This window comes from Mus musculus, chromosome 9 (assembly GCF_000001635.26).
Source record: "Mus musculus strain C57BL/6J chromosome 9, GRCm38.p6 C57BL/6J".
NCBI lineage: Eukaryota > Metazoa > Chordata > Mammalia > Rodentia > Muridae > Mus > Mus musculus.
Window position 1 is genome coordinate 16,251,055 of NC_000075.6, and position 27,819 is coordinate 16,278,873.

The following is a 27,819-nucleotide window of genomic DNA, read 5'->3' on the forward strand; positions in this document are numbered from 1 at the left end:
GGAATTCCAGTTCTGCTTAGAAATGCCTTTTCTCTTAAAAGATTCCCTGGACTGAAATGAATTCAGTAGGTTCTCTGGGGTGGACTCCTGACCCCCAGATCACAAAAATGCCACTGTGATTCTTTGGTGGAAATTTTTCTATGTCTTTTCTATCAGATAAGAAAGCTGCAAACAAAGCTATATCCTCACAGATCTGAATTTTATACTTAGAATTCCAGAAGGAGTAACAGCCTCAAATAACTTCCCAATAAAATAACTCCGGTACTCTTTCCTCAAGAGAATGCCTTCTGACTTATATAGTGCTTTGATGTTTACTGGGGTAACCCAGGTCTCACAAATAGCTGAACACACCATGCAAAGGCTACTTAACAAATAACTGGATTTATTTCCCATGTCTAACACATTCTAGGTGACAAAAGTGAAACGGGCTACAAAGCAAGATGGGTCAGGTCTGAGTGTGGAGCTGCTGCCCTGGTTCATAAGCTGGGACATAAAAAGCCCCATCCATATCTATCATAACATGCTTACTGAAGCTTACCATGGGAAAATAGTCACAGAACTTCTGTTTTCTTCACTTATTCATGTTGAGTCTCACCAAATTGCTTTTTTTTTTTTTTTTTTTTTTTCCTGAGATAGAGTTTCTCTGTGTAGCACTGGCTATCCTGGAAGTCCCTTTGTAGACCAGGCTGGCCTCGAACTCAGAAATCTACCTTCCTCTGCCTCCCGAGTGCTGGGATTAAAGACTGCTTTTCTATGTGAGCAATGAAGGAGGATCACAGACAATGTCATACTCCTGTGATCAGCTTTGGTTGCTAAGATCATAGAGGAGTACACACATACAAAGGCATTGGAATATGTGAATAACAGTGATAATCAACTTACTTTTGTTTACAGTGGAAACAATAAACCCTTTGCTTCTCTATTTACTTATAACCAGATAGGCCACTAGTGCAGCATAAAGAAGCCAAGCCCCCAGAGGAGGAAAGTCTATGGTTTTCCTAATTGAGTTTCCCCAGTTCTCCTTGTCTATAGTTGCCTTGGATTGTTTTCCAATTTTCATTTGAGTTCCATCCCATTAAATGGCTGCAACCTCTGACATCCCCCCTACCTTGAATTCTTCTTCTGCTTCTAATTGAGATGAAATGTGCCTGCCCACATGGGCCATGGACAGTGCCAGAGGCATGGAGGAGACCCAGATAAATACAGTGCTAGAGTATACTATGACAAAGAACAAAGAAGTTCTATGGTCTCTATGACAGAACTCTGTGATGCCAGATTGTGTATTTGTTAAGTACCTAGATGCCGACTTTGAATGGGAAGGGAAAAGGACAGGAGAGAAAAGAAGGTTATTTTAGTACTACTTTGTTACCATACTAAGTTTGGCTGCACATAGGATAATCTCTTAAAATATTCCTATATTTAAATTACTTCAAGATCACAAGCTATTTAAGTAACAATGCAGGGTAATGGCATTTTGTGAGCAAATGACTGAGAACTGTGAGCAAATCTTCTTGTCCTTGCAAGGCAGGGTTGGAAAATCGTGTTGATTTTTCTCCCTCTATAATGACATTTATTCAGGAACTGCACAAAAGGCTAAGCAAATTACACACACACACACACACACACACACACACACACACACACACATATATATATATATATATATATATCAGAAATAGATAGTTGATGATTTTTAAAAATGACAATGATGCTGTCAAACTACATGATTATATGTAAACTGCCCTGGCTTTGTCTTGCTATTCTGTCTGGTCTGTAGGGAGTCGTATTTAATACAGCTAAAGGGTTCTGCTCCTAGGGACAATCAGTGTGCTTGTGGTATTAGTAAGACACCTGGCATCCAAAACACACACACACACACACACACACACACACACACACACACACACACACACAGAGGGAGAGAGACAGACAGGGAGAGAGAGAGAGAGGGAGAGAGTGAGAGAGTGAAAGAGAAAGAAACAGAGAGAGAAACAGAAATAGAAAGAGAGGGAGAGAGAGAGATGCTCCCTTACTGGAGTAGGACAAAAAGACCGGAGGTGGCGACCTCTACTTCACATGCACAGCTCTACGTTAAATATAGAGTATTCTTTAGCTAGCTAGAATCAAAGAGAAATGAGGGAAGGTATCTAGAAATGAGAACCAGGGTTCTTTAAGCTGTTGCTACATTATACCTTCTTTCTTGTATTCACACTGTACAGAAATAAACATAGCTAAAGTCCAGAGAGCTCCTTAAGAGTTGGAAGGGGGACCCTGCAGGATAAGTGGGTAATTCTGGAGTTCCAGAAGATGGTCCTAAACATAGGTCATGTGGGAAGCTGTGTATGTGTGACTGTATATAAGAGTGTATGTGAAGTGAGTGTGTGTGAAGTATATGTGTGTGTGAAAGAATTATGTGAAGTGTATGAATGTGCATGTGTGTGAAGTGTGTGTGTATACATATGTGTGTGTATGTGTGTGTGTGCATGTGTGAATTATATATGGGAATAAATGTACCTATTTTAACCTCAAGTATTATTCCTCATGTACTTTTTGTCTTGGTTTTTAAAATGGTCTATTTCTCTAGGACCCGGATCTTCCTAATTAGACTACACTTCCTGGCCAGCAATCGTCTGGCTTCCACCTCCCCAGCACCAAAGTTACAATCATGTGCCACCATGCTCTGAAGATGAGTCCTCTCCCCAGCACATAGCACAGGTGGCTTTTTTCGGATAGGTTCAGACCGGCTGCCTGCTCTATATTTTATGTATTCTCAGCAGCCAAGAAGTACTGTCCTATCTTTCCAAGGAATAGGTTTATTCACAGTCTTAATAATAATAGCTGTTCTCCATTAACTCCCTGGTACTATGATCCAGGGCATATCAGACCATGCCTGTGTTAGTCAGAACAAACTCTACACATACAGAGTGCCTGGCAAATATTGTATATAGTATCTAAATCATAAATTAGGCTTGAGTGATTGTGTGCTATTTTTATCTCCAGAAGTCCTGTGGCTCCTGAAACACAGGAGGAACCTAGCAGAGAATTATCAGCCTTTGTCATATCCATTAACAGTGTTCAACATGTGGTAAGAGGCTGTACCGCAAAAGAGCACACTAAGTTAGCCCAAGAGAACAGAGACAGAAACTGCTGCTAAAAGCAAAGTTTAGTGAACATCGTAGGGGCCCAGATACAACCAGCTCCTCACGGGTTGGCACAGGCTGTGCATCACCCACCCAAACACAGCAGATGCAGACCTGTGAGATCCCTCCACTACAGAGGCACCCTAGAGAACCCAGTGACATATAGAAGAGGCAAAGTACCATGTTTGTTTGGCCAGTGGTCTTCCAACATGCCTCCTTAGCATGGCCAATGCCCCCAATCAGAAAGGCACATAGATGCCCAAGTCATGACAAGATGACTCAAGAATTCTCACAGAGGAAGCACCAGTTGGTGCTATTCTTTCCAGCTGTGTCCTAGTAGCCCAGTTGTTACCTAGAAACATCTGGCCTGGATACAGCCCAACCAGTTCAACAGCTTCTGGGTCCCTTGAAAGGAGGCAGCAAATGGGCTGCCATCTACTGAGATTGCCATCCTGAAAGCTCATCTTCTCGGGTTCAGGCTCCATCCTCCTAGGTACTCCATGTACAATAAAACTTTCTGAATTCTTTCCCATATGTTACCATGTTACAAGTCACCTGGAAAAGCCTTCCTTTAACACATACACATGTGCACAATCTCTCTTTCTCCCCAATTTACAAACACTCTTACAAAACAAATCCCCAAGTAGATATGACCTCTTATTTTCCACTGTATTTATATCTGCACTTTTGTGACATTTAATGCACAATCCTTCAGTTTTCTTTCTGTCCATCCATCAGTTCCTTAAGCAGTTCCTTAAGGAGAAGTGTGCAACTAATTTTCTTTCTTCCCTGTGCCTGACAGAAAGCACCAACAGTGAAAAGAACCATTCCTGAACCACTGCCCTGTACAGCAGCACTGTGCCAGAGACCATACCAGCAGGTAAAGAGCAGAAAACCTTGTCAGGAAGACCATAAAACCTACTACGAACACTTTTTACAGCAAGGATGGTGAGCAAGGGAGGCAAATGTGAAATATATTTATTAATAACTATTAACTGCTTTAAAGACATGGCCAACACAGGATTTTTGAATCAGCTATAAAAATACTTTATTTTAATGACTAGCTTTAATTGCTTTCCTGCAGAGAAACAATATTAAACCCCTAACTAACAGTTGTTCACAACCGAAGACCTCAGAAATGCCTTCTTTTCTCTTTCTGATATCACGCTGAAGTAGCAAGCACAAACCAGAGAGGTTTCAAAGGCTGGTTAAACAGGTACGGTGACAGCTAGGAACCACTCAAAACCAATGAGTGGCGTAATATATGATAATAATCCCGGAAACAAATCTGTGCCCGTTCCTCTGCCTTGGCTGCACACTGACCTCCCACAAAGCCTGGCTCCTGGGAGGATCTGTGTGGCCGCTTGGCTTGCACCCTACTTCCCATGGCCCAACTTGCCTTTGGAGAGTGATCTGAATTCGACAGTCACAATTGTTCTAAAATGAAAAACTACAATGATTTAGCTTCCATTACATAATAATTTACAAGCCCCAGTGGACAAGCACAAGTCACTTAGGACTCCCATTTGGAACAGCCTATCTCTCTGAGTTCAGATGACAGCAGTAATTCATTTGGATAATGTGATTCATGTACTGTCCCTCTCCTTCACTGTAACCTTTGCCACAATGAGATGATGGCACATCAGGGTACCATCTCAAAGGAGTCAGAAGCAAGTCCTTCTATGTCTATGGGAACTGAAGTGAGCAGATGGGCAGGGAACACTTTATTTTCACAGGAACAACAACAACAAAAAAACCCAGTGCTCATGGATTTTAGTCATAATTAGTAGTAGTCAGTTCATAAGCTGTGGAATCCCCACACTGTGACAGTTTTATCCGCGCGCGTGTGTGTGTGTGTGTGTGTGTGCGTGTGTGTCTTTGTGTGCGTGTCTCTGTGTGTACACGAACTCAGGCCCTCATATTTGCAAGGCAAGCACTTGTATCATTATGCCATCTCCCTATCTTGACTTGGGATTTTAAAAATTAAATATGATAAAATGGAAAATTAGAATATCTGCATGTAATCATAATGATAAAATGCATATGTAAGAGGGGGAGAGGTGGCACAGGCAGGCTCTAGAAATGGCACATTGAGCCTTGTACCTTCTTTGTCCTTTGTTAGTGATGTCCTCTGCAGAATGAGTGGCATCTCTAAAGATCACTTACTTTGGTGAAGATGTCACTTTATAAAGCTACAGATTTGAGGACATGACTTATTTAATCTACATCTCACAACAATGGAAAGAAACACTGTATACTGTGCTCATTGTTTAGCACGGTCTCCAGTCTGTAATCAACACTTTATCTATTAGTCATCATTGATGTCTACATGATTATTGTAAAATTATTACTGTTTTTATAAGTCAATATGCATATTGCAACTACGCATTTTCCTAAAATCTAAGAATCAAATATTACTTCTTAAATCCTATCATCATGACTGAACAGCAGAGACAGAAGCCTGCATCTGTCCATCACTATCCAAGGAGGCTTCTAAGGAACAAACTACCTCCTCCCTCAGCTTTGTCCCCAGCCATAGAAACATCACAGTGTTTGTCAAACAAACTGACAGGCTGTCTTTCTACCCTGCATTTATGCACCGGGAGTCTTTCTGTTATTTGGCAATATGTTCTTGACTTGCTTTTGGTCTCTGTTTCTAAACTGGGGGACATTCCAACTTATAATTAAGTCTTATAAAAGTCACCATTCTTCTCTGCAGTCTACCCCATGCTGATATAGAACAAATGTGGTTACACTAAATAACTGCAAGTCCTCAGCCTATGAGAAATAGGTAGGATTATATACACATGCACACACATGTGTGTACACATATAACAGACATAATAAGGAGGTACTTTATTCTCTCATTAAACTGAAAGCTCTCTGAGCCTATGAGTGATGTCTCCTTTTCTTTTGTGGAAGTCATGTGGGCCAGAGGTCACCCTACTCATTTGGACTGAATGATTATTAATTTGCACATGTCAAAATTCACTGGTAGAACTGATGACAAGCCAAGAAGCAGGAGGAAGATAAAACACAGAATGTCTGAAGTACAGGTTCAAAGGCAACAGCATGCTCATGTCACTTCCTTGAACTCAATCCATCATAGAGCTAACAGAAAATGGAAATCTATATTGAAAAGGAGCTCAGTGAAATTCGGGGGAGGGAGGGGGAGAGACAAGAAGCAAGTCTGTGTGAGCATGAGTTCATATGCATACATACAGTCCACACACAGCTGATTGCTGGATTCCTGAGTGTTGCTGGGTTTTACACATGAATACTGCCATTTAATGGCATTAGGGCCCCGACTCTGCATCACTATTAGCAGGAAACCTATTAGGGCTTTTCTATTTACAGCTTTCTACAAGCTTCATGATTTCCCAGTAGCATATTACCATTAATTGGTAAAGGGCACTCTAGGAGATCTAGTCAAAGACAATAGCTCAGCCACAATTAAAAACAATTGCATTAGCTGACCTGGAGACAAAGCAAAGGGTGCTGGGAAATTCCCTGCAATATTTTACAACCTGAACTAATTAAAGATCACATCCCCCATACGGCTAGGGAGCAGACATAAGGAATACCTTCAGCTGAAGACTTTCTAGTTTGATGGTTACTATAATGAATTTGGTCCCTGAGGTACCAGACAACAAAAAGCAGCTTCCATCTGAAGGTATCAGGATGAAAGTCTGCCTTCCCTCTATTCTAGAGTACTTCTTCCTTGTGACCTATCAATCTCACAGGACAACCACCCGCTAATTTTACTGCAACAAACACAGGACACATAAAGGGTGTGGGGTGCTCTCACTTTAACCTGTTCAATGTCTTCCACAGATTCAATGTTGACGAAGATTAAAAATAGCATGTCATGATTGTCAGGGTAGTGGCTGGATGGATTTCCTTTATTAACTTAGGAAACCTGTCCCTCGTAGAATGCAGGCGGTAGACTAAAAATGTTTTTTACCATGTGATTAAAGTATCTTTACACAGGCAGCCCCAGGCACCTCAAGTTATTGCTCTAATGCCTGGAGGTAAATTAAGGTGGCACTTTCTTTTCTCCATCTCTAATAGGATTGTACATTCTGCTGCTGGCAAAACCGATTACACTATTACCCATTGCAAAAGCCTCATTTCTGAATGCTGATGTGTGTTCTGTCACATCTGGCTTGAAAAAAAAAATTACCTCTTGCTCCTTCGTTCTGATAAGGAGAAAACTTCCTGTAAGTGTTTTCAGGGAGACTGAAACTGAGAAATATAAGGAAGACTGCACATTAGGCCTTGTGTGTTTGAGCTAGCAGATGGCACTATTTTGAAACACTGGCATATTTCCTCCATTCAAGTTCTTGTACAACAAGTCTAATTATATTTATCAGCATTTTAGAACAGTAATGCTGTAATCAATGCAGATGCATTCATCACCAACACAAATTCATTCTTAGAAGAAAAAAATCAGATAGATAACACCATGTTAAATATAGATTTCGGTGATCTCAAATTAAATTGCATATTTCAACTCAAACTAATGTTTTACAGTTTAATACAAATATTTGGGAAACGATCTATAAAGGAAGAAAAAGCTTGAGCAAGTTTAGCTTTTCAATTCTGCTCAACAACATTCACAGGTAGAATAAAAATGGCCATCTTGCCGAAAGTAATATACAGATTCAATGCAATCCCCATCAAAATCCCAGCTCAATTCTTTATAAAGTTAGAAAGAGCAATTCTCAAATTCATCTGGAGTAACAAAAAACTCAGGAGAGCAAAAACTATTCTCAACAATAAGGGAATCAGCATAGCACAACTCAAGCTGTACTACAGAGCAATAGTGATAAAAACTGCACAGTATTGGTTCAGTGACAGGCAGGTAGATCAATGGAATAGAATTGAAGACCCAGAAATAAACCCATGCACCATGGGAACTTGATCATTGACAAAGGAGTGAAAACCATTCAGTGGAAAAAAGACAGCATTTTTAACAAATGATGCTGGTTTAACTGGCAGTCAACATGTAGAAGAATGTGAATTGATCCATTCTTATCTCCCTGTATAAAGCTCAAGTCCAAGTGGATCAAAGACCTCCACATAAAACCAGATACACTGAATCTAATAGAAGAGAAAGTGAGGAAAAGGCTCGAACACATGGGCACAGGGGAAAAGTTCCTAAACAGAACAGCAATGGCTTATGCTCTAAGATCAAGAATTGGCAAATGGGACCTCATAAAATTCAAAACTTCTGTAAGGCAAAGGACACTGTCAATAGGACAAAACGGTAACCAACAGATTGGGAAAGAATCTTTATCAATCCTACAAGTGATAGACGGCTAATATCCAATATATACAAAAAAAAAGTCAAGAAGGTAGACTTCAGAGAACCAAATAAAACTATTTAAAAATGGGGAACAGAGCTAAAACAAAAGGATATATGCTTTTCTCAGCAACTCATGGTACCTTCTTCAAAACTGACCATATAATCGGTCACAAAACAGGCCTCAACAGATAAAAAATACTGAAATAACCTATGTATCCTGTCAGAATTCTCAACTGAGGAAAGTGGAAGGGCTCAGAAATGCCTAAAGAAATATTCAACATCCTTAGTCATCAGGGAAATGCAAATCAAGATGACCCTGAGATTCCACCTCACACCAGTCAGAATGGCTAAGATGAAAAACTCAGGTGACAGCAGATGCTGGCAAGGATGTAGAGAAAGAGAAACACTCTTCCATTGCTGGTGGGATTGCAAGCTGGTAAAACCACTCTGAAAATTAGTCTGGTGGTTCCTCAGAAAATTGGGCATAGTACTACCGGAGGATCCCGCAATACCTCTCCTGGGCATATATCCAGAAGATGTCCCAACCGGTAAGAAGGACACATGCTCCACTATGTCCATAGCAGCCTTATTTATAATAGCCAGAAGCTGGAAAGTATCCAGATGTCCCTCAACAGAGGAATGGATACAGAAAATGTGGTACATTTAGACAATAGAGTACTACTCAGCCATTAAAAGCAATGACTTCATGAAATTTGCAGGCAAATGGATAGAACTTGAGAGTATCATCCTGAGTGAGGTAACTCAGTCACAAAGGAACAAACACTATATGTACAATCTGATAAGTGGACATTAGCCCCAAAGTTCAGAATATTCAAGATTCAATTCACAGACCATATGAAGCCTAAGAAGAAGGAACACCAAAATGTGGATGCTTCAGTGTTTTTAGAAGGGTAAACAAAATACTCACAGGAGGAAATATGGAGACAAAGTGCAGAGCAGAGACTGAAAGAAAGGCCATCCAGAGACTGTCCTACCTGAGTATCCATCCCATATATAGCTACCAAACCTGAATGTTTTTGTGGATACTAGGAAGTGCTTGCTGATAAAAACCTGATATGGCTGTCTCATGAGAGGCTCTGCCAAAGCCTGACAAATACAGAGTAGGAAGCTCGCAGCCAACCATTGGACTGAACTTAGGGGTCCCTGATGGAGGAGTTGGAGAAGGGACTGAAGGAGCTGAGGGGGTTTGCAGCTCCATAGAGGGAGCAACACTGTCAACAGGCCAGATCTCTGGAGCTCCTGGGGACTGGACAACCAACCAAAGAATACACATGGAGTGACACATCAGTGCCAGAAGATGGCCTTGTTGGACGTCAGTGGGAGGAGAGGTCCTTGGACCTGAGGGTGTTCAATGCCCCAGTGTAGGAGAATGCCTGGGTGGGAAGATGGGAATGTGTGGGGGGTGGGGGTGGGGGGCAACACCCTCATAGAGTCAGGGGGAGAGGGGATGGAATTGGGTGTTCCCAAAGGGGAGACCTGGAAAGCAGAAAACAGTTGAAATATAAATAAAGAAAATATCCAAGAAAACCAATATGCACAGGTACTTTCTTTACTTGCTGATGCAGACGAGACTGCCAACCCAGAAAGGCACCATTAGCCTACTGTTTTGACTTCAGCTCAACCCAATCTGAGTATCAGCAATTTCTCCATGAAACCTTCAACATGTGTGCTTTCCAAGTCTCAGCACCTGTTTCAGGCTCTTGCAACATTAGGCTATCACTTTTCTGAGAGAAGCTATGCTTCTTGAATTGTCTCTGTTAACACAAGACAACTGACTGACTGGTTTCCTAAGTTATCCAGGGCTCAACTGGATAAAGGATGGTCACTTCTCAGGAAGCAACATGACTTGATTTCTGGCCAGACTGACTCAAATGGATACAGGAAACAGCCAAAGCAAGGCCCTATGTAGAGGAGATGTTTGCTGTCTTTGTTTACAACTTGCTTCCATGAAACATTCAAAATGAAAGCTGGACTTTGTATGATGTCCTGAAGTGGATAGAACTCTGGTACCTCCCAGGGACGGAATAAAGCTCTTGGGGCAGCTCACGCCATGTGGTGGTTTTTCTCTATTCCTTTTCTGCCTTCTTGTAGACTTGGTCATTCCACCCTTTGGAATTCCAAAGCAAATTTCTGGGGCAAATTTCATGCACCACCAACAACCATTAACCATAGTATGCATCAGTTTCCACTTTAGTATGCTGACTGGGCATCAAAAGTCAAAAGTCGCAGGCTGAAGGGCACAGAACACAAGGCAGGGCACATAGATTTATTAAGAATACTTGCCAAAATAATAGCCTAAGCAGAAAAATACAATATAGATGTTAAGGAAACTAATCACATGAGTAAACACATGTAAAGTTTAGAATTCATTTTACAAGTCACCCAGCGAGAGTAAATTAAATGCAAAACAATACGTTCTTAGAGGGTGAAAGCAGATCTGTCCCCTCACCCTGACTGTACCTACAGACTGCCACTCACACCCAAGGTTGCCTCTAATCCAGATTATAAGAGAGACAGAAAGACCTCAGAAAAGAGCTCTCATTTGTCTTGTCAGACTTCTCCAAAGTGACCATAGTCTGAATTCCTTAAAACAGTAACTGATGGACAGACTCTGACACTTTCACTTGTATTATTTCAATAATTAACAGATGACATCATGTCATAAAATGTGGGGACATGCTCAGATCAGGGTCTAATTCTGTCATTAAGTAATGGTGTGACTTCTAACCAGCCAACAAATTTCTCCCCATATCTGCTTCCTTCTTACTAAGATGTGGATATAAACAGAAGTGGGACACCCAGTCCACAGAGCCCTAAGATAACTGCTGAGAAACATGTGGAAATGTCGAGAAAGATGGATTTCCGTGATTCCATAAAATTTGCCAAACAAAAATATTTTTCTATCAAAAGCTGTTCATTTATGCCCCTGTTGATAGTGCTTAAAATTGACAGCCTGTATGTTGACTTGTAGCTATCAGGTTTCAACCCCCCAGACAAATGGCTGAGATACCTATTTAACATAGCAAAGCAGACCTGGCCATCAGGTTCTCCCTGCAATCCCTCAGTCCCTACCTGGTAAGAGGTGTTCCTGGCTGGTATAAACCACTCCCACCTTAAACCTCTCCAGCAGAGGGGTTCCTCTTCCCTTCTCTATATAATCCAACCAGTTTGGTTACCATCTCTCTTGGTACTTTTGGGCATGCTGACTGTTGCACCTGGTTCCCCTCTCTTGCCAGGCCCTCTTCCCCTCCCCCACACATCCTAGTTACTGGTCCTGTTCTCTCTAGACTCTCCCAGATGTCCCTGTTTCTCGCTCTGCTTTCCTGAACATCTATAATAAACCTCCTTTCCCATACCTCAGAGCAGTCATCCTTTTTTTTATTATTATTATTTCTTTTTTTCCATTCAGTATCTTCTCATGGAAACAACCCCCTGACATTGGTTCATCATTGAACAAAAATGGGTCAGACCAGAATTGTCATGTGGAAGATGTCATCCATGTTTCCGGTTGAGTTAGGGTGAAGGGGTGCAGGGTATAGGGAAAGAGGGGAAACGAGACTGCGCCGCAAGAAGGACATCAAAGTGCCCTTGAACTTATAGAGACCAGTTCTGTGGAGACATGATTGCAGCTGTAAAATTCAAATTAAACCTACACAAAAGCTACAGGATCCCCTCACAGATGACAGGGATATTACAAACCATATTCCTCCCAAAAATAAGGGCAAAATGGGCAGATGTTGTGTGTTAGGAGGCTGTGTGTTGAAGTCCCCTCAAGTGATATCTGTGCAGTATAAAGAACATGGTACAGAACATTAAATAGAACTATATTACCTCCCACCTATCATGTGTTACATTTAACTCTACCTTCTGGAACTCTGCACTTAAAACAGAGCATGTTCTCATACTCTACGCGTGAATTAAAAATGACAGGTGGGTGTAGAGTACCTTCCCTCTAATGGACAGGAAATTACCAAGTGTTTGATCAACATCCCAGATTAAAAGGTAAATGTCAGATCTTCCCCTGTTGCTACAGTCTAGGAGCCTGCAGCGATACCTTGAACACTGGCAAGGAAAGTCAAGGAAAACAGCTATCAAGAGGGTGTGTGTAAGTTCTGATTATCACAAGTGTCCTACATGATTCTCAGGCAGGAGGCAGGCTTTTCAGGAAAAAGATTTTATAACATGGAATAAAAATACAACATTTTGGTTAGAAACAGGAGACCAAGGGAGAAGTTGGAGTATAGTGAGATAAGAGGTTTTCAGACACCTTCTTATACTCACCCACATATCCACTAATTAACAACTCCGCTAATACATATTTTTGTGTTCCCAAGTGTATAAATGTTGGGTCTTGTTATGTGTTTTTGTTGTTGTTGTTGTTGTTGTTGTTATTGTTGTTTTCCTGAGACAGGGTTTCTCTGTATAGCCCTGGCTGTCCTGGATCTCACTCTGTAGACCAGGCTGGCCTCAAACTCAGAAATCGACCTGCCTCTGCCTCCTAAGTGCTGGGATTAAAAGCATGCGCCACCACTGCCCAGTTCTTGTTATGAGTTTTAATATGTGTATTTTAGGTACTTTGATTATATTTTCATCAAACCCATTATTCTCTTTTATGTACACTGCCAATGTTCCATGAGTTCATGCCTTTCTTCTAAGTAGCAAGTCATTCTCTCTCTCTCCTCTCTCTCTCTCTCTCTCTCTCTCTCTCTCTCTCTCTCTCTCTCTCTTTCTCTCTCTCTCTCCCTCTCTCTCACCTATATTTACATCTAAAATCTATCCACATATTGGAGAACACATGCAAAGTCTAGCTTTTTTGCTTAACATAATGATCTCCAGATCCATCCAATTTTTTCCTGCAAATGACATCATTTTATAACTTTATATTTTTAACTTATTATGTAACTTTATATATTTCTTTATGACTTGAGAAATGTTTCCTATGTACAAAGACAATGTTTTCTTTATTGACTAATCTGCTGATAGGCTCCTAGTCTCGTACATGTTTAGTTATTGGACTCATAAAGCAGTAAGCACGAATATGTAGATATTTCTGTGGTATGATCACGCTGACACGTTTGAATCCCCAGGAGTAGTTTAGCTCAGTCATATAGTAGTTTGGGAGAGATGGCTTTACTGAGTTATATAGGGACCAAGTAAATTAACATTTTCAGAACAGTGTAGAAAACTTTCCTTTTTCTCAAATCCTCAAAAGCATTTGTTATTTTTTAGTTCCTTGAAGACAACTATTCTAATTTGAAGTTAGATGGACTCTTATAATTAAGTCTTTTATAATGTTTTCTTATATAAATTGAATTTCTAAGTGAAAGTCTGCATATGCAGAAAATGGCATAGCTTTTTATTAACTGTTCATTATGTCTGGGAAGTATCTGATGGAGTGGTTAGACACTGGCAGAGGGATCCTAACCCGTGCTTGTGTCCCTAATCTTCACAACAGATTAAATAACCATCAGTCCTTGAGTTTATGCATTGAAAATTGTCAGTACTCATCTTCTGGATGGATCAACACCAGAAAAAAATGCCACATCTAATGAAGATTTCACAGATTACTAAAATAAATATTCAAAACTTGGATGCATCTCAGAAACTCTGATTTAAACCAGCTGATTTGGATTTGAATAGCCAAGAGTTTATGACTGAAATCATCTCCAGCCCATGTGGCATGTACTACAAAGAACTCAGCTAAACTGCTCAGTCATGGATTCAATACCTAACATGCTGCGATCATAGCTTCATTGCTCTCTCTGGGCCTTCTAATGGATGTTGGGACACTGGTGTTGGATGGATGTCCCCTCCTAACCATGATGGTGAGGAGAACAGGTGTTCCTCAATGGCTTTAACAAGCTAAAGTCTGCTCTGAAAAAATTCTAGGTACTCAGAAAACAGCTTTCAAAGCAGATCAGTGGTTGCCTTCTGCTTCTTTCCTGCACACCAGCAAAGAGGAGGTAATGAGTACACGGCCTCTTTTAGAGCAGCAATGAGAACCTCGGTGACAAATATCTTCAATTGTTTGCAGCCAAATCAGCCAGTCCACACGGCTGGAATATGCCATTGTATACAAATTGTTGCAGCTGTCTGATCCCTCTGAAATAGGCACTGGGGAAAGGCAGGCTGAGCAGACCTGGACTGCAGCCCTAGCTCTGGCACTAATTAGCCATGTGACCTTGCACAGTCTACCCTAGCTAAGAGTCTCAGCCACCTATTCTATTTGCAGAGAGTAGTGACTCTAGTGACTCTTGCCCGGCCCACCTCACCTGGATGCTGCCTTGTGCACTGAAGAGGACTTGAACAAAAGCACACAGAAGTAAGATTTGATAGCCAAGATACTGTCCTGGTAGCAAACTGAAGTGACTCGTAATTCTTAATGAAGGTATGAACTGGCAAGAAAAGGCATGCTAGATTGAGTTTTTATTACAAGTTATTATATATTTTTGCCACTTTGAGTACTTTGAAGAAAGACATCAAGATCTTCTAAAACTGCTTCGTGATGAGGATAAATTATGTTCAGTTGTTGGATCAATGAACTGAAAACTGCAAACATGTATTGCTCTAGTAACATGTTACATTTGTCTGGTGCTATTGTCCATTCCTATAGGGTTGAAATTTGAAGCTTTAGAGTACAAGATTTTATAGGGTATGAGTGACATGCCCCACGTATGCTAGGAAGGTCCTTAGGAAGTGACCAAGTGAAAATGAACAGCAGCTCTTATGGCCCCTTCTCCAACCTCCAGGCCAGTGAACCAGTGCTAGTTCTTGTTCATTGACAAAGAGCTTGCATCTCCAGGTCTCTGCACTGCTGGTATGCCATGCTTGCAAGACACCAAGGTACTGGAACTGAAACACTGTATATTTCCTGATCACTCCGTCTTTTTGCCTTTATGCCTATCTCCCTAATGGGGTGTGTCCAAAGCATTCCCTAGAAGACTCGATGAAGTTTCCATTTGTATGATATATGTCTTCTAAGACCTCATAATATTTTTATGTTACTTTCGATAGAAAGTTTTCCATGAGAGGGGCCAGACAATAACAACCTACTGTCCCCCTTTCCTAAGGTCACAATGACAAACTAAAGTTCGATTTCATTAGAGTCCCCCATGAGGAACCAATGACGTTATTGAGCTTACAGGGCATGATTGAGGGCTTATTAAAAAGAGTGTGCATGTCCACAAAGCAGCCCACTGTAAAGTCTTAACCCAGCATGGATAATGGCTTTCCCATAGACAAATAGAGCCAATGTCCCATCTCCTACTCCTCTTAAACCTATGTACTCTAGTTACTCCCCAAGATAACCTGGGATATTTTGCAAATAGGGCAGCAGTTTCAGAATCAATGTGGTCTTATAATTGTAGGAATAAGAAAACATAACAGAAGACAGGGTGCAAGCTTCTCCAAGGTCTGTACTGTAACGCTGAACCTGCGCCTGGGGCACTGTAGGATTTTAGGCAGAATGCTTGTAGGGAACTGCTCAGAGGCGACAAAACATGAAAGAAAAGTAGCTGGAGCCTATGCACTAAACATTTTCCTAAAGTCTGGGAACTAATGCAAGTAGATGCAAAATGCAAAAGCAGAAATAGTGAAACTAAAGATGAAATTCTGGGTACACATGATGTGGGAAGGACAGTAGAAGACCCTGAAATGGTGCAGGTGGGGTCTAGACAATTCCATCCATGGTCAAAACTACAGATGGAGAGAAGTGTATGATCCCAGAAAAGGATGTAGCTTGGGTCTAGTTTGTCCCCTCTTCAAGGACAAAACTAGAAATGGAGGTGAGTGTGTAACCCCAAGAAATGGAAGGGTCTAAATACATCCATCTAAGGTCAAAACTGTCTATTACAAACGAAAGCAAAGAAGTAGGGTCCACTTTGGAGAACTGTAAGTGAGATGAAGCCTCCTCAAGTTTGAGAACAAGAAGAAACTTTGATGAAAACAAAACTTAATAAAACAGGAACTATATTTTTCCCCTCTGATTTTTGTTTAGCCTCGTTTGTGCTGCCTGTAATAAAATCCTCAGAACATCTTGATAATGGCTGCCTCAGGGATAAGGAAACCAATGTAGGTTTAGAATATCTGTGTACCAAGAATGCTAAATATTTTGTTTCCTCTAACTCTTCCTGTCACAGGCTGTGAGGCTCAGAGAAGTAAAATAACCTATCAAAGTCACAAAGCTCAGGCTTAGGACTGTGGCCATGGTTGGTAATAGAATTAGGTGACAAGACAAGGCCAGGTCACCTGTCATGGTGGGTCCATCTGAAGAGCTCTGGAAATGAGCTCTACAGTCAAGAGCAGATATAATTATCTGTTATACTCCCAAGACAATTCTAATAACGAAAATACCTTTTCCGAAGCTTAAAAGCAGAGATAAGAATAAACATCTAACTTCAATTAGTGTATTATACATCTCTTTGGGGATCTTCTGTACATCTTCTAACTATGCCTGCAACCCTATTGGTTATTATACAAGTCACAGCAGAAGTTTCACACCAAGGAAATAGCAAAGTTGGGATTCAAACCAAGAGTTGTCAGCAAATTGGTGAACATGGTTCACTAAAGAGTTTAACCAAATTGAAACAAGTATCTGTGACAACGTGCTCAAAGATAATTATAAGCCTCCTCAGAACCACCCAGTTCAACAAATTACATTGTCTAGAGATCCCCACATTACAAGCCTGAGCAGGGCATGGAGTCCCTGCCTAGGCAATCATCTCTAGAGAGCTGATCTGAGATACTGCAGACAGGCATGGGGGCAGTGTATACAAAAGCCAGGAAAATTTGCAGCTCAGAATGTGGTCCCACACTGAAGACCATCTGCAGAGAGCTAAGCCTTTAAATGCCCATCTAAGGGAAACAAACTGAGTGTGACTCTGTGCCTACTGCATCCCTTTGAGGAGTTCTGGAGAGATTCTTTTAAGAATTGCTGGTAGAAGAAAGAATTATCCTCAGGGTTGAAAAAAATGCATTTTCAGTTCAAGTGTTAATGTGAACCACTGCTAGAATAAAAGACCTTTACACAGTCTTCTAATGGCAATACTCAGAACTTCCTTCTTGAAGGCTGTAGCAACAAAGAACTCAGAATTAAGAACACATACACAGCCTAGCTCTAAGTCAGAAGAGCATATACAATCCTAATCCAAGCTTAGTGTGATTAAATATACAGGCCAGAGTCAGATCAGAAAAACAGACTCATCCATACTACAGACCAGAACGATGGTGTATATAGCCCTGACCCAGATTCAGAGGGGCTGAATGCACAGCTCTGATTCATGTTTAGATTGACTGAATATAGTGTGGCTTCAGTTTCAGAAGGACTAAACACATAGTACTGTCCTAGGCTCAGCTAGACTAAGCACTGTTCAAGCATAAGTTGCTATAGAGCTCTACTTCAATTTCTGAGTGACTAAGTACATAGCACTGCTTCAGGCTCAGAGTTACTAAAAAGACAACTCTGTCCCAGCTAAGAATGAATATATATAAACCCATGTACCATGACAGCCAAATTGTCAAATGCCTTCCATGATGATTAGAATATCTTCCCCAGCCCTCCCCTCCCTTCCCCTCCCCTCCCCGTCCCTCCCCTTCCTGTCCCTTCCCTTCCATTCTCTCCCTCTCCCTTCCATTCCCTCCCTTTAAGCACTATTTCTTGTGTTACCTCCTCTAGGAACCTTCCCAGATCCTCTGGTCCTAGCAAACTCTCTTAACTCTGAACTGTCATCACATGGACAGAAAAATTGTTTGTTGTAAAAAAATTGCATTTGTCCTGTTCATTACAGTATGCTTGGCATTGTCTACTCCAATGAGTAGAGACCCATTAGAGGCTTAGCAGCACCTGTCCAGTTGCAATGAAGCCTGTCTAGGATCTCTACCAGTGCATCCTGGGTACCAGGGGCATAGCAGGAGAACTTGAAGACTGTGGTACTACACCTGTTCTTTGATTGTCCTGGTAATCCTTACAGCTGTAAAGATAATGAATGATACTGCCCCCAAATGGAAATTCATTTTCCATTAGGTAAAGGTCCACATGCTTCATGCAACTTGTTCTCCTCATCAGATGGAACAGCTTCCTGTCAATACTCAGTGTTGAAGATGCTCATTTTCCTATTTCACTGAAATTAGTCTTGTACCTAGATATTAATGATGAAATGGTACTTTCTAGGCCCATGCTTTTCTGTTAACGAAGTAAAAGCTGAGATTGAAAGAATCTAAATAGTGATCTACTGTGGCAAACTTCAGCCTTCTGTGCCAAAAATTTATGGCTGTAAGGTCAAGGGAATCCTGAATTCTAAAATAAAAATCTTGAGCCTAAGTTTTCTAATCTAAAGAGTATAACTAATTTTAACTAACCTATAAGGTTTCTGTGTTTAATGAAATACACCCATTAAACTGCCTTGTAATATCACTTTTCCTCTTCCTTAGAAGACCAAGAACAGGTTAATGTATACAAAAATGACCTAAAAGGCGTACAAATGCTCATGATAAACTATAGTATTGTTTTAATCATCTATGACAAGAGTTGACCTGCGTTCTCTTGGTGTAATCCAAAGAAATTTTGAAGAAATTCTTGAAAGAATGCTTTGAATTAGAAATAAAATCCTATGGAAGGCCCCTGACTGTTTACAACATCCTGACACAGAAGAGGTCTTCTGATGATCTATACTGCTTAGGAGGCAGTAACCTGAATGGTAAGCCAGCAGCCTGTTAGAACTAAGATATTATCCATGTCCACTTAAGGCTGTGGCACGAGTCCAGTTTGCTGTAACAGACCACTCTCTACTCTTTGTTAAAATCTCTGAAGTAATATTTAGTGCAGAACAAAGAACCATCCAGCCCCAATTTTATGAAATTGGAATTGTATTGCTCTATGCAAAACTAGGTAGATAGTAGAGGCCACTGGAACTGAGTATGTTGATGGCTATCATCATTACTTGCAAATAAACCAGCATTAAGGATTTGAAGACATTTCAAAAGAGTTATTTCTTTTGTCATATGCAATTATAATTAATTCTCCAAAAAACGTATGTGCTCAACACAAATCAGATGAAGCCCCACGCCAAGGGGAGAGATGGGCTCCCTCTGTACTGCACACTAAAATTCTTAATTAAACCCAGGCACTCATAAGTAGTCTCAGAAGAAAGGTTAATGAAATGGGGTAGGAAGGGAAGATGTCTCCAGAGAATCTTGCAGATTTCAGAGCTGTCTCTTTGTTGCTCTTGAGTGAAAGTTAAAAAAATAAAAGCCCTGCTAAATGCATCTCTTTTTCCCTATCAAAAAAAAAGCAAGAAAGCCACTCTCCAGTCCTCTGCAGAGGGCTGTAGCATAATGTATTTTCCAGCACTCTTAGCAGCACTGAAAAAGAGTAGAGAGTTCTGAACAACCAGTTCCTGCTCTCAGAGAGAACTCCTAGGATTGCATTTGGCATAATAATGTCCTGTTACCATCTGGTAGATGTTATACTTTGGACAGACTTTAAAGTAGGTAAGAAGATTTCTATAATCAAACATACACTAGTGTGACCCAAATAAAGTTATGTGAGGCTAACTCTTTTCTATGTTCCATGGGGAAAAAAACAGACTCCAACCGGTGGAGTTCATCTGAATCCCAGGCCAAAGGGCCAACTAAGAAACCCACCATATTCTCTCACTATAGCCATGGAACAAAGAATGGAAGACAATGGGTGGTGGAGTGAAGGACTAAGTGCAGAGGATTGCACTCCAAACACAGCCAGTGACAGAGTTCCTGAAGGTCTGTCCCTCACATTAACTGAGGTTCATGCTGTTGGATCATCTACACGGTGCCAGGTTGCTCCAGGCAGGTGGGGACTCTGTTCTTTCAGTAAGGGTCCATGTGCTTCCTACATTTCTTTCTCCTAATCTGGTGAAATAGCTTCCTGTTCCCCCTCAATCTCAAAGAAAAAGATGTGAATGTTCCTACTTCTCCGACATTAGTCTTTAGTGTAGAAGAGAGGGAGGCACAGAAAGGTTAATGCATTTATTTACTGTCCATTGTTAGGGAGTGGGAGAGTTGAGACCCAATACACATTTAGCAACTGAAAATAGAGTGTTTATTATTTCATAGTCCCTTTGGATCTGGAACCCAGGCATGGCTTAGTGTCTCACAAGAATGCAATCACAATGGCAGCCAGGCTATGTTCTCACCCAGAGAGTCAAGTAGATAAGAATCTGCTTCCAAGATTAACCAGAATGTTGTCAGAATTATTCTACTTGTGGTTGTGCAAATGACAGCCGCTGCTTTGAGCTGGTCATCATTGGAAGGCTGCTGTTGGTCCCTGGAGCCTGTCCATAGCCTTCTCATCATATAAACATGCTTGGCATGTTGCCTACATTTTCAAACCCACTAAGAGTCTAGAATGGAATTAAAACTTTTGCCTCACAAGCATAAGAACTGGAGCTTGACTCTCCAGAGTCCCATATAAAATCCAGGTAAGCAAGGTGGTCCACCCATAAAATCCCAGTGTCTGCGAGATGAAAACATGGAATCTCCTGGGTTAGTTGGTCAGCTAGAATAGCTGAATTGGTGGGTTCATTTCTGGATTTAATGAGAGAACATCACAACAGATAAAAAAAAAAAAAAAAAACCATGTATCAAGAAAGATCTCAGTATCCATCTCTAGCCTCTACATGGATACACATACACAACATGTGCAAGTGTATCCAAAAATATGTGAACACACATGTACACAACACACACACACACAACTTTAGAATTATATGCTCATAACAGTCTTAATCAATATTGTATTATAATCATTTTAATCATGAGAGTCACTTTTACAATATTCTAGGGGATACAAAACAATATCAACCACTTATACAAGAGAAGGGTATTTTACCAAGATATAAACACCAGAAGGCAGGGGTTTATGGTCACCAGATATCTTGCCAGATAGAACTAATAGTCTTCTTTGTATAACATGCCTTTTACTTGAGAATTTCTAGTTCAGTCCATGGCTTTGACAGGCATTTCCAAGGTAGAATCAGAAGGACTGGGAGATGTTAGCAAGTTCACACTAGTACTGGATTTAATACATGGACTTTAGAGACATAAAGATGTGGTTTGAGTCTCTGTCTTTTCCTGCATGACCTTGGTTAACTCACTTGCCCTCACTGAGCTCAAAGCCTTCATGTTAAAATGGCACTCATGTAGGTCTACTACTTTGGGCAAGGGCTTGAGTGAGAGACCATCAGGGTAACAACACCTGGATGTCTGACTTAAAAGATGCATTCAGTGGAGGTTTGTTGCTGCTGTTAACAACTATGGGTTTGGTTGCTTCTGTGTATGGCATAAGAATAGGAATTACATAGGACTCTTGACTGAAGAATTAACATGGTAAGAACTCCTTCAGAATGCAGTGCTTCCATTCTTTCACACAATGTTGCAGTTATAAGATTAAATCCCCTTAGCAGCAGGCAGCACCCTGTTGTTTTGGGAGGGAGAATTATTTTGGAAACATGATATAATTTAAGCTCTGCCCTTCTGTCTCTCCTGCTGTCAAGTGCCTACTTTCCTCCTCTCCAGTAAAGGTTGCACTCCCCAAAACCTGAGATGTTCACTTAAAAAAAATTAAAAGGAAAAGAAAAACCTGCTGCAAAGCTCTTCAGGGAGATTAGCACAGACACGATACTCAGAATATGATGAAATTAACTTTAGACTCTCTTGTGGTTTTTTCATGCCTATGACATAGGAATCAGAGTTCATCTTTTTTGTTTTTCAGGGGGGGGTGTTTTGTTTTGTTTGTTTTTCGAGACAGGTTTTCTCTGTGTAGCCTGGCTGTCCTGGAACTCAGTCTGTAGACCAGGCTGGCCTCGAACTCAGAAATCTGCCTGCCTCTGCCTCCCAAGTTCTGGGATTAAAGGCGTGTGCCACCACTGCCCGGCTCAGAGTTCATCTTTATGAAAAGAAAGTGGGGAAAAAGGAAGAAGGGGGAGGTATATCCATGCTTATGCACATATGCATTCATGTGGAGGTAGGTGCATGTGTACATGTGTATGTGTGTATATACAAGTGTGTGTGTCTGCATATAAATGCATATGTACATGTATATATGTTTATGAGTAATGCATGACTGTGTTTCTATGTGTACCTGTGAATGTATAAATTTACATGCAGTGCATGTACACGTGTATAGTTAGAATGCGCTCATATGTGTTAATATGTACCTGTGTCTGTGTGTTTCTACATACTCATGAGTATAAGAAACATTAGTATCTTCCTCAATCACTCCACCTTATTTCTAGAGAGAGTTTTACATTGACTAGCCAATTTTGGCCCCAGGGAACTTCCTGTTACCACCTTCTCAGTGCTAGGATTTCAGGTCTATGTCACCGTGACCAGCTGTAAATGAATGCTAGGGATCTGGACACAGGTGTTTTTGCTTGCATGGCAAGTGCTTTGTCTGCTGAGCCATATCTCTAGCCCCTGAAAGATCTAGGATTTTTAATGCAAGTTGATTACAGCATCTGTCACAAAGAGAGTGTCTACTAAATGCTTTTAGAACAAGCCAAGTCATGAATGGATAAATGGAATGAAATCCCACATGCTTTTTCCTGTACCCTCTATTTTGACCTCTTGTTGTTTAGTACTAAGATATGAGACAGACACGATACTAGCAAACATCAGACTTGTGAGAAGAAAAATCACAACAAAATGTTTGGCTAAAATAGACACTACCATCTGTCTGGGTTGCAAAGTATAATTTAGTAAAACAACAGGCAGAACACGTGGTTCAGAGACTGTTAATGCACAGTCAATAAAGTAACTAACCAATCCATAGAAACAGCCCCCAAAGGACAGTTCCGGAATGTTTTATTTGGAGAGCAAATTAAAGCAAAGCAAAGATGAGTCTAGCAAAAAACCAGCAGACTCTCGCCTGTTTCACATATGAGTCCTCAGAGACAGTTGTGAAATTGTCCACATCTTTCCTATGTCTCCTTTGTTCAGGTACAAATAGACCATGTGAAATCTCTGCTTGTGGCTTCACTTTCTTCAATTTTGTGGATGCAACATGGGCACAGAGGTACCTACCTGCTCACAACTAGTATTGATCTATAAGTAGCTACAAGAAGATTGACAAGGCTGCAATTAGCCAGCAAGCCACCTAGTTGTCCTGTTGTCAAATCATCATGAATTTAATTCAGTACAATTCTTAGGGTACCAAGAACCTGGTGTTTCATTCTCTACCGCTGAGAGCAGCCTTCAAATCCTCTGGTTGCTCTAGAACAGTGGTTCTTAGCCTTGCGATTGCTATGACCCCTTGATTAAGCTCCTTGTGTTGTGGTGACCCTAACCATCAAGTCATTTCATTGCTACATCATAACTGTAATTTTGCTCTTATTATGAACTGTAATATAAATATCTAATATGCAGGATATCTGATATGCAACCCACAGATGTGTCATGACAAATAGCTTGAAAACCACTGCTAATAGCTAATTGAGAATTCTCATGGGCACTTGGCACATATGAATTTGTAAATGTGATTGTGTGTTTGTGTATGAAATGAAGGGGGAGGAGGCAAATGTTTGCATTCAGATAATAGATATATGGCCAAAGAATGCATTGTTCATGAGTTGGTTTTTTTTTGAGCCCTCGTATTTTGCTGTTATCTATTCAACGTGGCATTATCATTATGGTGATTAAAATAAACAACATTGCCAATACACGTTGTACATTGATGTTGATAGTTCAGGCAGAGCTACAGTTAGGGCCTCTTCTGTTTTCATAAAAGAATGACTTTGGAGGTGGCCATGTCTGTTTCTTTGGGTCCACAGAGAAACTTCAGTCTATGCCATCTTCTACATAAAATGTGCCAATCAAGAAGCAGGACAGAAAAGACATGAACAAATTTTTCTATCTTCAGCATTTATTATTTTTATCAAATTTCTAAGTCAGCATACAAAGCAATATGTTTCATTACAACATTTTCATATACTTTTCCTTCCCTAACTGTCCGCTAATGACCCCTGTTCTGGTGCCTTTTCTCTCCTGAAGCAGCCTCAGCTGTTTTATATTATATGAACCTCATTATTCTCTCTTCCCTTAAGATATCATTCTCTCCTCTCATAGTCTCCTTTGTGTTTTCATGGCATGTGCATGCACGTGCATGCTCTCTCTCTCTCTCTCTCTCTCTCTCTCTCTCTCTCTCTCTCTCTCAGACATGTCTCAAAGATTACTTGTCCAATTAACTTCTTTATGAACAAATAAATTCAGCTCACCACACACTCAGTACAATTACAGTCTAGCAACCTGGGAGTCTGATTTCAGAATATTATTAACTGTATTTATTAGCGGAAGATGCAATGTAGAAGTGAACATATAGGGTGGAATTTACAGTTATTGCCCTACAGAGAAGGAGCAAGGGTGAGCCAGCCTTCTAATAAAACTTACATACAATAAGCTGGGGTTTGGATTGGGTGATCTGATTTTTCCCTGCAGCTCAGTGACTTACATAAGACAACATTGATGAAATCATATTATTTGTTTCCCTTCTCAGCAGAGGCCTGATGAAAGCTATATCCATTGTTCTAATGTAATTTTTATTTTTTCAGATTTATCTTTGTGAGCACCATGCAGTACCTGTCTCTCTCTACCCTAGCAGAGAAGATGGGTGTCCTTGACAGCATCTTACACTGTATCTCCCGGAGATTTTTCTTGTTCACTGGGCACACAAATTGCCCTTTCCTGTATGCTGCATTATATCAGTTCTAGGCCAATAGAATAAACAAACTGTAAAACAAAGAGCCAGGCATTGTGCCTCATACCTGTAATCTTAGTACTGAGCAGCTGAGACAAGAGGAATGCCAGGAGTCTGAGGCCTACTTGGGCTACATGGTAATTATGAGATCATCCTGATCTAGACAGTGAGATTTTGTCTCAGGAAATTAAAAACTTAAATAACAACAAAAGCAAAAGAAAACATAAATCAACTAAGAGGGGAACACTAGGTTTTATAACACAGAGCCAGAGACAATTTGAAAGTCCTTTGCCAGAAAGGCAGGACTTGGAGCAAAGGGTTATATTTATGAGAAAGGCCATTCAGATGTTCTTAAGGAAAAAGTGAAAAGAACTCACCCCCTGGTTACCTTTCGGTATCACATGCTAATGCTTTCATTAACAATGGAGGCATGCAACACAGACCTTTGTGAAAGTCAATAATAACTCCCCAAATCAGCCAAGCTCTTAGAATCTATGGCACTAGGTAGTAAAAACTTGAGGTCTGACTTTAGAGAAATGAGGGAAAAGATTTAGGAGGTTTCTGTCTCAGGTTGTAAGAACCAGAGCTGCAGGGGGATCAGGAACACACACTAAGAGTGTGTTCAAGTGTGTGTGAGTCCAGAGTGTGACTCAAGTGGCAAGAGACATGTAGTGAGGTGAGAAGATTCCCGTCCTGCTGTGAGTGCAAACAGGGGGACCAGGAACTTGGAAGTAGATACAGGGTCAGAAAGATCTGGACCTCAGTCTGGATTCTGGGGAGCCATTTAATGTCTTCAAAACTTACCTTTATTCATCTACAAAATAAAGAAACAAAGACCCCATGTAGTCAGGTTGATATAATGATTAAATATCATACATATCTAGCAGCAGATCAGACACATGATAAAGACTCATAATTTTGGTTTCTAGGGGATGTATCAATTCTTAACTCTAGATTAGTTATTATAAGAGTTTTTATTTATATAAATATTCTGAATATAAAATTAGAAATGATTAAAAAAAGAAAACATATTCATCAATATACCCTGGAGTGTGTGTGTGTGTTCCTCAACAATTTTTTATTTGACTTCTGAAATCACTATAAAGAATTATAACTGTCACCAGAAACTCAATACAGAATATGAAGAGGTATATAATCTTCACAAACTGATTATTCCAAATTATCATTGCTAACTCTCAGAATTGCGAGGGGTACTGACTAGATTATAAGTCGGGTATGATGACCTAGAATAAATTAGTAATTTCTTTGTGGTACATATTCATTCTAAAAAGTCAACTCAACTAATAAAGCAAAGAAAGTGAGATAATGTTTACTAAGTCTCCATTCCTAGTCAACAGTTCAGTTTCTTATACAGAAGCTAAGACCTTTTAAAAGATTTTTATTAATTTATCCTTTTATGTACTACATATTACTCCTGACCACAGTTTTCCCTTCCCTCTCTGTCTCCCACATCCTCTATTCCCCTCACCTCCTCCTTCCCCATCCACTCCCTCCCTTGCCCTTCAGAAAAGGCCAGGCCTCCCAGGGATATCAACCGAAGTGACATGTGAAGGTACAATAAGGCTTTATATTAAGGCTGGACAAGCCAATCCAGTAGGAGGACAAGAGTCCCCAAACCATGCAAAGATGTCAGAAACAGTCCCTGCTCCCTCTGTTAGGAGTCCCACAAAAACACCAGACTGCACAACTATAACCTATATATAGATGGCCTAGGTTAGACCCAGTCAGGCTCCCTGATGTCAGTTCAATCTCAGGGATCCCCTATGAGTCCAGCTCTGCAAATCTGTGGGGTTTTGTGGTGTCTTTAACCTCTCTGGATCCTATGGTCATAAAGTAAGATCTTAGTCATAATTTTCAAGGACAAATCTTCTACCTTTGTCCTAATAGCTGGGCATTCACATGAATGAATGTACAGGGCTGGCATAGATGGATAATAACACCCCTCAGGGAAAGCTTGCTTCATTCACAGCACAGATGTTCACCAGGCATTTCTATCAGTATCTCCTCTAACTTACTCATAACTGAAATAAATCATAATGTCACCCTATGATTGACTTACATATGGCTTTGTCTACATAGTAACACATGGAAATGTTTTACTTTAAAGTCAGATACTGGCAAACTTGTATGCTTTAACTAAACATTTCAGTTCATGTCAAGCCACGATAACACCTGCATCACTTCTATTTCCTAGACCATTGCATCTCTCTAATCTACCAGGAAAACAATGAAAGATGGGACAGTTGGGGAGTATTTCCTAATAATCACAAGGGGAAGGAGGGGACCTGTTGAATGACAATTAACTAGGAAACACAACATCAGCTCTTCTTCTTGCCTTTCACCTCTTGAGATGTACTCCAGAATCCAAAACAGAACAACGATGAACCATGACAGTCTAGTTTTAGTATCAGGAACCTTTGGAAATAAGTACTTTCCTTAGGGTTAGGGCAAAGCTCTGACTCAAGTTTGCTCAACTGACTCCAAAACCCTCTGTGAGATGCAAAGCTCTAACCTGCCTTTAATCTCAATGTGACACACGGGTCAAATGAGAGCAGGAGCTCTGTGTTTGTCATGTGATCTCACAGGCTAAGAGAAGAGGCTACCAT

The 27,819-nt window shown here is 40.6% G+C and overlaps 1 protein-coding gene across 8 annotated transcripts in view; it reads right to left on the reverse strand.

The window, feature by feature from the left end:
• Fat3 (FAT atypical cadherin 3) overlaps positions 1–27,819 on the reverse strand; it is a 592,493-nt gene that overhangs the window by 340,866 nt on the left and 223,808 nt on the right. Inside the window, exon 1 of one of the 8 annotated variants that reach the window (XM_030244399.1) lies at positions 1,109–1,278. The exons of the other annotated variants lie outside the window; for them this stretch is intronic. The gene's annotated coding sequence lies outside the window, so the exon portion shown is untranslated. Of the gene's footprint in view, positions 1–1,108; positions 1,279–27,819 lie in introns of those variants that run through there. 8 annotated transcript variants of the gene reach the window in all.